General features: G+C 34.9%; 1 long non-coding RNA gene across 1 annotated transcript; it reads right to left on the bottom strand.

The window, feature by feature from the left end:
- Nucleotides 1–10,114: 10,114 nt before the first annotated feature.
- LOC110681300 lies at nt 10,115–10,537 on the bottom strand. The gene is made up of 2 exons (XR_002503158.1): nt 10,328–10,537; nt 10,115–10,261 (listed from the first exon to the last, which is right to left on the bottom strand). It is a non-coding gene; the product is annotated as an uncharacterized LOC110681300 (long non-coding RNA).
- Between the last annotated feature and the right edge of the window lie 253 nt (nt 10,538–10,790).

Genomic DNA, 10,790 nt, shown 5'->3' with positions numbered 1-10,790 from the left:
AGTATTTAACGGTCACAGTGGGCCTTCCTGAGCCTTGTGACAACGTCCACGACTACATAACAAAGCCTTGCCTAAGGTGTTCGATTCCCAGTTGATCGATCTTTTCGTAATTTTTTTGTAAATCGTAATGGAAATTTCCTTGATTTCCCTGGATATAGAGTATCATCGAACCTGCCACACGATATACGAATGTGAAAATGCCTACTTTGGCAAAGAGGCTCTCAGTCAACAACTGTGGAAGTGATCATAGATCAATGAGAAGCAGGCTCTGGTTCAGCGGGAACGCAACGTCAAGAAAACAAGAATGTGATACAGTTTGTACCAAATTTTATTAGATCATTTTTCAAACACTGTTTTGTCTTTTTCATAAATGATTTTATAAATCAAATTGTTTAAATCTCTATAACGGTGGTTTAAAACCTTGTTGAATGTGTTGCACAGTTCTACAAACATCCCCTGATTTCTATAAATTAATGTTCTAGAAATCAATTTATAAAACGATTAGTTTGTACGTTCATCAGGTGAATTTCCTGAAATAACTTCATCTTCTCGCCAAACATCTGCGCAAATTCTTCCCAGAAATCCTACAGGAATCTCGTAAAGAATAACCCAATGACCTCTCCAAGCACCAATATGTGATCTAGCGAACCAACTATTTAGAAGGTCATCAAAAAACTGCCAAGATCTTGAAATGTAATAACAGAGTCAGGTCTGATAATCGAATCTTGTTTCATTTTGTAAGGAGAAAGGCATCTAACTTCAAATATCTTGTAAATGAAAGCATTAATCGAAAAAATATTTGGTAGGGCGTGATAGTCATTATCATTACGTACAACCGGGTACCAAATATTTTTTCGAAAATAGTTCCTATTTTGGAGAAAAAATTCGTTAGATGCATTTCGCCATACAAATATTTTCGCGTTACCTTTTAGTGATTTCGTTTTTTTTTTTTGAAAATAGTGAAACGTGTTGTAATAGTTGTACGGATGAACCGATTCAATTAAATTGATTTTAGTTAAAATAAAGAAATTTTCTATGTACAAACGGTCGATGCAAGTGTAAAAAAGTCCTGTCTAACCAAATGACTTGCGAATTGAGTTGATCTTTTGATTCGATTGGGTAAATTTGTTGTAAAATGGCCTAAAGGGTCCAACATATATAGAGGTCCAAAACGCCAATCTAGTGAAAACGCCGTGGGTACATTGAGGGTCCAAAATGTGTCGGGGTGTTCAAAATAGTAAAAAAAAAAACGGTGCTCCATAATTGAACTACACTAAAGTTTTTTAACACGCCTTTCGGATTTTTTTTGCACGGAATTCAGAAATAGCGATTTTAGATGTGAAAAACATTATTTTCTGGTCTTTTTTAATTATGGTCGGATAAACAAACATGTTTTCTTTCAAATAGTAGAAACAGCTATCCATTTTGCTTTTCTGGGGATCATAAATTTATTAAAAAAAATGCTTGCTTAACTGCATATGTGTTGTTTAAAACGCCCTGCTTGAGTTCGGCGTTACGTACGCACACAATCATGCTTATTTATATGTTGCATACTTCCGGGCGTTTGTTCAATAATATTATACATGCTGATGCGTAAAATGTGCATTGTAAGGTTCCAATTTGTGCATAATTTCAACATGGCATTACGTTTGGTAGAATTTGAATTCGAACGGCTGTTTTGGTGTTATGAAATAGGGGCTGGCGTTTCGCCCCACGAGTTGCATAAAGTTTAGGTTTTTCAATATGCTGTTTTAGGACAAATTTTACATATTTTTTGCATGCAATACAAACTATGACAGTGCATAAGTTGGCTTTCGGCGATAGTTTCAGAATTTGGTAATTTATCGACCTGAAAAAAAACCTTGAAAATCGCTCAAAATTGCAACGAAAATAGCGAAAACGTTTTTAGCGATTTCTTGAGAAAAACACATAAACATATATTGAGGGAAGCATTTTTATCCATTTTCTATGATTCGTCCAAATCCTATGGGCAAACTACCACCAGTTCCCCTATGTCACGAATTGACGTAAGTTTTTTCCTAATTCGCCTTTAAAGCCGTTTTTTTCTCGAAAACAAGCTTATTTAAAGGGAAAGTGCCCATATTTAGCCGTATTATGCGGATTTACAAAGTATATTATTTGCAATAAAATGATAGAATACACCAATTTAAGAGTTTTGACACCGTTTTCAGATTCAGGACACTCAAATTGTGTAGATAGTTTTATTCTAAAACTTATTTTATTATACGATCATAAATTTCACCCGAGTGTATCATTTTCCATTTTAATATCCATGCAAATTTTATGAAGTATTCAATGTTCATAAAAATCGATTACGTAAATTGGTATCGAAAATCTGAATTTGTCGAAGTTAATTTGATTCCCAAAAATAAATTGGTTAACTTGGATTCCCAAGGATAATATAACAAATAGTTGTAAAAAGTTGTAAAAGGTGGAATGGGATTTTTTTTTATTACGGTACCAACTTTTCCAACAGTATTACTCACACTTTTGAAAAAGTTTGGTCCGATTGACTTTGATTTGATTGACGGATTCGCGCGTATTTTCGTTGCCGGAGAATTTTTTTCCCCTGTTTTGGAGCGCCTTGCTGGGTAGTGCTTTGTGAAGCCCAAGCAGGACGGTTCGGTTTTGCGTCGTCCGATTGACTTTGATTTGATTGACGGATTCGCGCGTATTTTCGTTGCCGGAGTTTTGGAGCGCCTTGCTGGGTAGTGCTTTGTGAAGCCCCAGGACAATTCGGTTTTGCGAGTTCTGTTCGATATATTGACCTTGACGCTTGCTCCTGTGGGAGCGGGTGACGAGGGCAGGATCAAACATGTCGCGCGTCGGTCGAGTGAAGTGAAAAAGTTCCGCTATCGTTAGTTCTGTTTGATCTTCGACCTTGGCAGTGCGTTAAGAAAGCCCGAGCAGTCGTCAGCTGTTTTCCCTCTCGAGTCGTGCGCCTATTTTCTCTGAGTGCTTTTATATAGCCGAGCAAACGAGTTAAGCTGAAAGTGGATTGTTGCTGCTCAGTCAAGGATGACGGATCAATTGGTGAGCTCGTTTCATGCTACTATTTCTAATCTATAAAATATGTATGAATGCACATTTAACCGATACAACGGTAGGACGTAAATATGATTTTTCAACAAACTATGAATGGTTCGTCACTGTGAGTGTCGACATAAACTCTAATTCATGAAGTATTTATGTTTAACATTTTTTTTTGTTTTCAAAACGCTCATTTCTTATTATCTTTATTTTTGTAATTAAAAAAAAACTTTGAATGGTTAGACACTACAAGTGTATACTTGCGAAAGGTTCACTTTATTCAACAAACTTTGGATGGTTCGCCACTGTAAGTGTCGGCATAAGAATAAGAGTGTTCTATGATGTTCCAGACAATCGAGTTTTTGTTTCTTTTCAAATAAGTAAAATATAATAACACATGTTTTCGTCCTGACAGCTGTAGGAATGTTACATTTAGGTATTTGTTCATCAAACTTTGAATGGTTCGTCACCTCAAGTGTCGGCATAATTTTTCTCTACATAGAAATTGTTAATATCAAATGAAAATATTATATTTTCATAAAAGCATATTTATATTTGACAAATAACTATTTATCATGGTCTAATCACTTATCAAAGTGAATCCTTTGACCCAACGATCCTCCCCATTAACAAACATCCCTCCCAGTAACCTTTGTGGAGATGCAGAGGCAAACACGGTCTCCAAATAGCAAAGGTTACACACTAGCATTCCTTCCCTCAATCCCACCTGACTGCAAGGACGTGGCCGGCGCCGTTATTGACCTTGTATAACTAGAGGCACTGAATTATGCACACTGAAAAAGATTATGGCCAATCCCAGCCGAACTTCTAGTTGATTCTTTGTGCATTTTCACTGACTTCGGTCAATCACGGAATAGCAACCATTGATATGTGTAGTCAGTCTAAGCTAAGTATTACTCACACTTTTGAAAAATAAATCAATATTTCTGTACAAAATAAACCTTACTGAAAATAAAACACAAAATCATCATTAACCCCTCTACCGGCAGCTACAGTTTTTACCGCTAAAAAATATTCAAACCGCTATAACTTTTTTGTTTCTTGATATTTTTGCACCATTTTTTCACAAGAACTCAAAACATTTTTCTAGTTTAAGAATCCGTGTCGATATTAATCATTGGTGATCTACTTTTGTAGATATTCTGATGTTCCTTGGGGGGCGACATTCTCCATATACAACTTCTTTAGCGGCCATTATGTTTTTGGTCACATTATCAAAAAAATAAAATATAGGCTATATTAAACCAGGTAATAAGGAGCTACTCTGAAAAAATCATACAAATCGGTTCAGTTTTCTTGGAGAAATCTGATAATAACGATATGAGGTTTTTCAAAGTTTTCAAGATCTTCATTTGTCCAGCGTGGTACCAGACACATGAATGCTCAGTACTTAAAGACGGCTGCAACACTGCCGTTATACGCATAATTGTCCCATGTTCCAAAATATGCAATCGAGAAAAACGCGTTCAAAAAATTTAACACATTTAGGCCTCGTATTGACCAGGTATGTGTTAAATTAAATTAAAATCTTTACAACAGTATAAAGAATAGCGTGTTCATAACAGTCAAGAGTTTGTTTAACCCTCTAATACCCAAATTTTTGTTTTCGATCTAAATATTATTTTTCGTTATCTAAAATCATTCTAAACACGGTTTGGGCAATGATTTATTTTTCTTCGCAAATTTATGAATTTTGGTTTTTTATTTTTATTATTTTTATATTTGAACATCCCTATCCTTTTCAATTTTTTCTTGAAGCCTTTTATGGATACTGATTTTTGACAATAATAAAAAAATGATTTTTTACTATACTTTTAAAAATATGAATTTTTTTTTTCTGGAACATTTTTCATTTTCCGTGTAACTAACGGAAAAACAGATTTGAAATCATTTCAATACCACCATCGTATATGATGGTATATAAGAGTACAAATGTGGAGGCGATATACGTACATCTTGCACGCAGCGTTATGGCGCATGTACGTATGTAGCCTCCACATTTGAACTCTTATGCGCTATCGTATACGAGTTTGTGTTTACTGGGCAGGCTCTTCTTCTGTGATAGGTTGATCGTAGAAAAATATAAAAGGTACGATTCTTTATAATACACGTTAAATGAATCCCAGGCATTTGTAGGTTATATAAGAATGCAATTTTTTAAACAATTTTCAATAATACAAAAAAGTTTCAAAAATTATAAAAAACTTTTCTTATATGCGTGTTATGGGTCAAGGTTTAAGCCAAAAATAAAATCATTTTAATTTCCGAGCTACGAAAAAATACACAAAATTCCAAAGTGTACCCCGTCTAAAGGCGGGGTTGGGTATTAGAGGGTTAATGAAAAAAAAGTAGCTAGATTAGCTACGAAATGCAAAGTGGGACTGTTATGCCTAGGAATACGGGTGGTGAATTTCTACGCTTAACAGTCCCTCTGATAGTAGTGACCAATTATGTGCTAAGCGTACTGCTGTAGATGACCGTTCTTACGTATAGATTGTACCGATTGTAGAGGACGTATATCCTCAAGACTACGTTAAAGCACCTGATCAAGGCTCAAGCGACATGTGCCAAACGGAGCCACGTGTGGAGTAGTGAAGAAATACGATTTAATAGTTTGGGATGGAAAGCAAAGTTTTCTGTATGTGTGATAATGAGAAAATGTATGAGTTAGTGAAAGAAAGAGTGGATGAGTAAGTTAGATAGTTTATAAGATGCAATAAATTTCTATATCGACACTTCCAGCTGCAAGTTTGACAGAAACTCATCTGAGAATTCAAGGTTATTCTGCGGAGTAAAAATTTAACTCAAAATTCACTACACAAATCTACACACGATTTGACATCTGGCATTTATTTGGACTTGGTTTACAACATCATGATATTTGATAAATTGCAAATTATGTTTTAGAACCGTCAACATATTTGCCACTTGCACCGAAGAACCGGTTATCGGGTATAATCCAGTATGTGGTCAGGTCATCCGAACCCTCTTGAACTATTCTTTTTTTTACTTGATTTGCAAATTCATGAAGTTTGATATATCGCAAGATAGGTCTCAAAACCGCCATTATAATGGCCACTTCCTCAGTGGATCAGGGTATTCAAAACAACCTGGCATGATACCGAACCATCCAAAAACGTTTGAATTTTCTTTAGCCTTAATGTGGGAATTATGATGTTTGATGTTGCCAGCTAGGTTTCAGAGCCGACAATTTAGTGGCCATTTCCCCCAGGGACCGGGAATTCGGAACGATCCGACATGTCAAGTCATTCGAATACATCTGAACCACCTATAGACTTGATTTGCAAATTAATGAAAATTGATATGTCGCAAGCCAGGTTTCAGTTTCACCAATATAATGGCCACTTCCACCAGTGAACCGGTATTCGGAACAACCCAGCATGTGGCCAAGTCATCCAAAAATGGTTTATTTTTATTTAGAATTGGTTTGCAAAATCATGAAGTTGATTTGTCACAAGCCATGGACTCGAAATTCAAGTGGTAACTGATTCTTTAAGTGGGATTACCTCAATACTCCCCGTTATGAATCTAAAATTACAGTGAATTTCTAATCGATGACCGCGGATCCAAAAACTAGAAGAATTTGGTGATCGACTCTGAAAGTTCAACTGAAATTCATTGAAAAACGGATGGGAAATAATATTTTGATATTAAAAATTTCAATCAAATTTGACGTCAGGCTCGCATGAATGATAAATGCATCCCGATAATATAAACACATAAAACAGGTTGTGTTCCACATGGGATGTAAAGCCAACGTAAGAAGATATTCAAAACGATTTTCCCAAACACCAGCTAATTCAAAACTGCCTACTGAATATTGTGTTCGATATCAGCGCAGCGAATTGTATAGTGTGACAGTTATGCGTAGAAATACAGTAGTGGTACAGTTATGCGTGGAAATTCAACAATGGGACAAATTGACTTGGCTTGCTTTTCATTGAGTTTGCGAGAAAAGTTAATTTTGGGTAAGTGTTTTCTGAAAGTAGACGTAAAAATAAACTTTTTGATGACAAAAAGTCAAAATGTACAAAAAGTAACATGGGACAATTATGCGTATAACGGTAGACCATATTGCTTCATTTTTTCACAACATACTCGCATTAATGTATCATTCCAAGGAGTAAATATCTAATACGATAAAAAAAAATCTGTAGCCTGAGGAACTTACGTGACTTATGGCTACGCGTCGGTCCCCCAAGGAATTTTGGAATATTTCCGGATCCAAATGACAAACTATCAATATCGGCAAATATTCTAAAACTAGAAGAGTTTTTTGAGATCTTGTGAACAAATGGAGCTAACATATCGAGAAACAAAAAAGTTATCGCGATTAGAATATATTTTTAGCGGTAAAAAATGCAGCTGTCGGTAGAGGGGTTAAACATCTTAAACTAGAAAGCATGGAATGTCTGCAACATTCAGCGTCCATGGAAGGTACTCCTTTTTGGTACCGACCTTTTGGCCCAGTAATCAATTTGATCCCGTATAATGGTACCCTTGAAATACCCTTAGAGTTCTTAAAGAAATAAATTTCTAATTCCAACGTGAAAAATGATTTCTGCTTAGTTACGATGTTTTTCATAAACAATATGAATTTGAAGCTTTCATTTGACATATAATGAAAAAAAAATAATGTTTTGGGCTGGTCAAAACCGGTACTACTATCCTAATAAAAATTAAGCTTTTGTTCACCAGAAGCTTGATTGACAACATCAATGTAAACATTTGGTAGACAGCTTGAGTGTGAAATTCGATTTAAGAAAGCTCATTCATAAATTACACACATAGCCAAGCCATAAGCTGCACACATATCAAAATACGAATCCAAGAGGGCTTCCGTTTCTTAACGTTTATCAAACTGCGCTTATTGATCGCACACAACTGCCCAAGCCACGTGATTGCTGTGATAGCAAACGACCACATGGTGAATGGAGAATGTAAAATTGATAGATACTTATTCTTTCTCTTTTGGTCGCAGATGGATCAATCTAGAGCAGAATTCTCATGCTCCATACCGGCACGGTATCAACAAACATTCTTACTAAATCAAGATGTTGTGTTTGAAGAAATGTAAACTATTGAATAGATTAATGTTTGCCTAAAATAACACATCTTTGAAAAATACATGTAATTTTCTGAAATTATAAATGTTTAGAATCTGATAAAAAAAAACAACGTAGTGTCTTATATCTGAATTTTACAAACAATTCTTTTTAATATGAACAAAATAATTTGAAATACTCAAGCAGGATAAAAAAAACAATCATGCTTTGCTTTTTTGAATTTTTTTTACATCATATTAACCCTCTAATACATTTTTTTTTATTTTCGATCTAAATATCATTTTACGTTATCTAAAATCGTTTTGACACGTTTTGGGCAATGATTTATTAGCAAATCTATGAATTTACTATGGTTACTGATTTTTGGCAATAATAAAAATTAATGTTTTTACGATACTTTTAAGAATATTAAATTATTTTAATTCTGTTTTTTTTTATTTTCCTTGTATTTAACGGAAAAACAGATGTGAAATTATTTTAATACCATCAAGCTCTTCTTCTATGATATGTTGATCGTAGAAAAATATAAAAGGTACGATTTTTTACATTACGTTACGTTACATTTATAGGTTATATAAAAATTCAAATTTTCAAACATTTTTCAGAAGTACAAAATAGTCATAAAAAACTTTTTTTATATGCGTGTTATGAGCCAAAGATGAAGCCAAAAATAAAATCATTTTGATTTCCGAGCTACGAAAAAATGTACAAAATTCCAAAGTGTATCCCGTCTAAAGGCGGGGTTGGGTATTAGAGGATTGAAATAAATGTGGGAAAACATGATTTCATTCTTGTCCTTGTGTTGTCCTCCAGTCCACCTGCGATGCAAGCAAATCTTTTTTGTTTATATCTCTACAACTTTTCGAACATTTCCGATGGTATACGGCGTATTTAATAGTAATTAATGGGGCATACTTGGAATGAGGATTCAAAGAATTTTCGTGCTATAAGTCAGTTTCATGGAGATATGACAAAATACTTTCGCATATTTTTAAAGGGTGGATATACTGAACTAAAAATAAAACGCTCCATGTTTAAGAACACTGCGGAACACGATTTTGTCTCCAGCATCAAAATACCTTAATTAATCAAAATACATTAATTAAGGGTAGCTGAATCCATTGCCGTTTACAGAAATATCATAGCACCTCTAGTTTTTGAGATATTGGTTGTTGAAAATGCGAAAATTGACTATTTCAGCCAACTTGCATGCAAGTTGCCAGCTTGTAAGGCAATTTATTTGCTTAATTTGCCACAGAATTCAAACTTTATGTGTAATACTAATCATCAAAGTTTATAATACTTTTGATGCGGAAAAGTTATTTTTTGATGGTTTAGAAAAGTATTGTAATTTGCCATATAATAGAAACGAAGAATTTTATATGAAGGCTGCAAGCATGTTGAAAAAATCGGTTTAATCTAAATTTAATCGTGGAATTTCAACCAAAATATATCTAAAACGAAAGTTTAAGTCCTCTCTTGCATGCTTGGTGGATAAGATCACAAAAAAGTTTGATAAAATATACTTCAAATATTAGGTAAACATCAATAAAACCAACGTTTTATACAACTTTGACGACCTGTAGCTACAAATTGTGACGTGCTTGGAAATTTCTGAGAACGGCATCAGATTCAGCAATCCCAAATCTACTAGAGACACATAATTTGATCCTTGAGACACGCAAAAATGTCATTTTTGTTGCGCTGTGTAATTGGCGCAGTTGGTACAAACATATATCATCAGAATTAAATGCTACATATCGTATTTATTTCCAAGTTTCTCTCCAGTTCAATTGACAAAAAATTGCATTTCAGAGAACCTCGTCAATTTCAAATATGTCAAATCGAGTATTGTATTAAGATAATAATTAAAATTCCAACACCTACCTTATGAGTAGTAAATCCACGAAGTTCACCTATACTGCAGATTCAATTTGTCACCAATATGTTTTAGCTCAACTTCTGGCAATCTTCTCAATTGCTATCACTACTTTCACAACTGTTGAAATTTCTCCATTCACTTCACTATCGCAGCGATATAAGCACTAAGTACCCTTTTTCCGTTTAAGCAGCGATGCCGATACTCCACATTAACGAGTTCACTATAAAGAAAGGCAGAGAAATTCACAATTAGTTCTTCAGTTTGCCACATGTACAAAGCAACGCACAGTTAGTTCTTGTCTGTGCGACATCTGGAGCAGAACTAAGCAACAATCATTCCTGGTATTCCCATTCTATAGGCACGGGACACGGATGCCCTGCCATAGCACTGAACTGTATGGCCTCAATCAGATCTTCCCTCCTCGTATAACGACTAACTGCCAATGCATGAAGGCAAAACAAAGTCACATTCACATATGATTAATTTGCCTCTAGTTATAGTTCTAGTAAGTCACAATCGGTCGGTAGGTCGGTTGGGCGGCGGGTGCAAACGATCTCCTCCATACAATCGAGAACTGCACAAAAGCGAGTGAAAGCGTCCGCCTTAGCGCCTAACCAGAGAACTTAATTATTCTTCACTAAAGTAGTACTTAGGTTCCCAAAGTATTCAGATGCGCGACCCATCCAAAACTCAAATGCGTGCCAAATCACATAAAAAAACAACTTCACATACAACGGGCTAACTTTCTG

Source organism: Aedes aegypti, unplaced genomic scaffold, assembly GCF_002204515.2.
Source record: "Aedes aegypti strain LVP_AGWG unplaced genomic scaffold, AaegL5.0 Primary Assembly AGWG_AaegL5_hic_scaff_680_PBJ_arrow, whole genome shotgun sequence".
Taxonomy (NCBI): Eukaryota; Metazoa; Arthropoda; class Insecta; order Diptera; family Culicidae; genus Aedes; species Aedes aegypti.
Note: the sequence above shows the minus strand (reverse complement) of the source record. Positions and strands in the feature narration are given on the sequence as shown.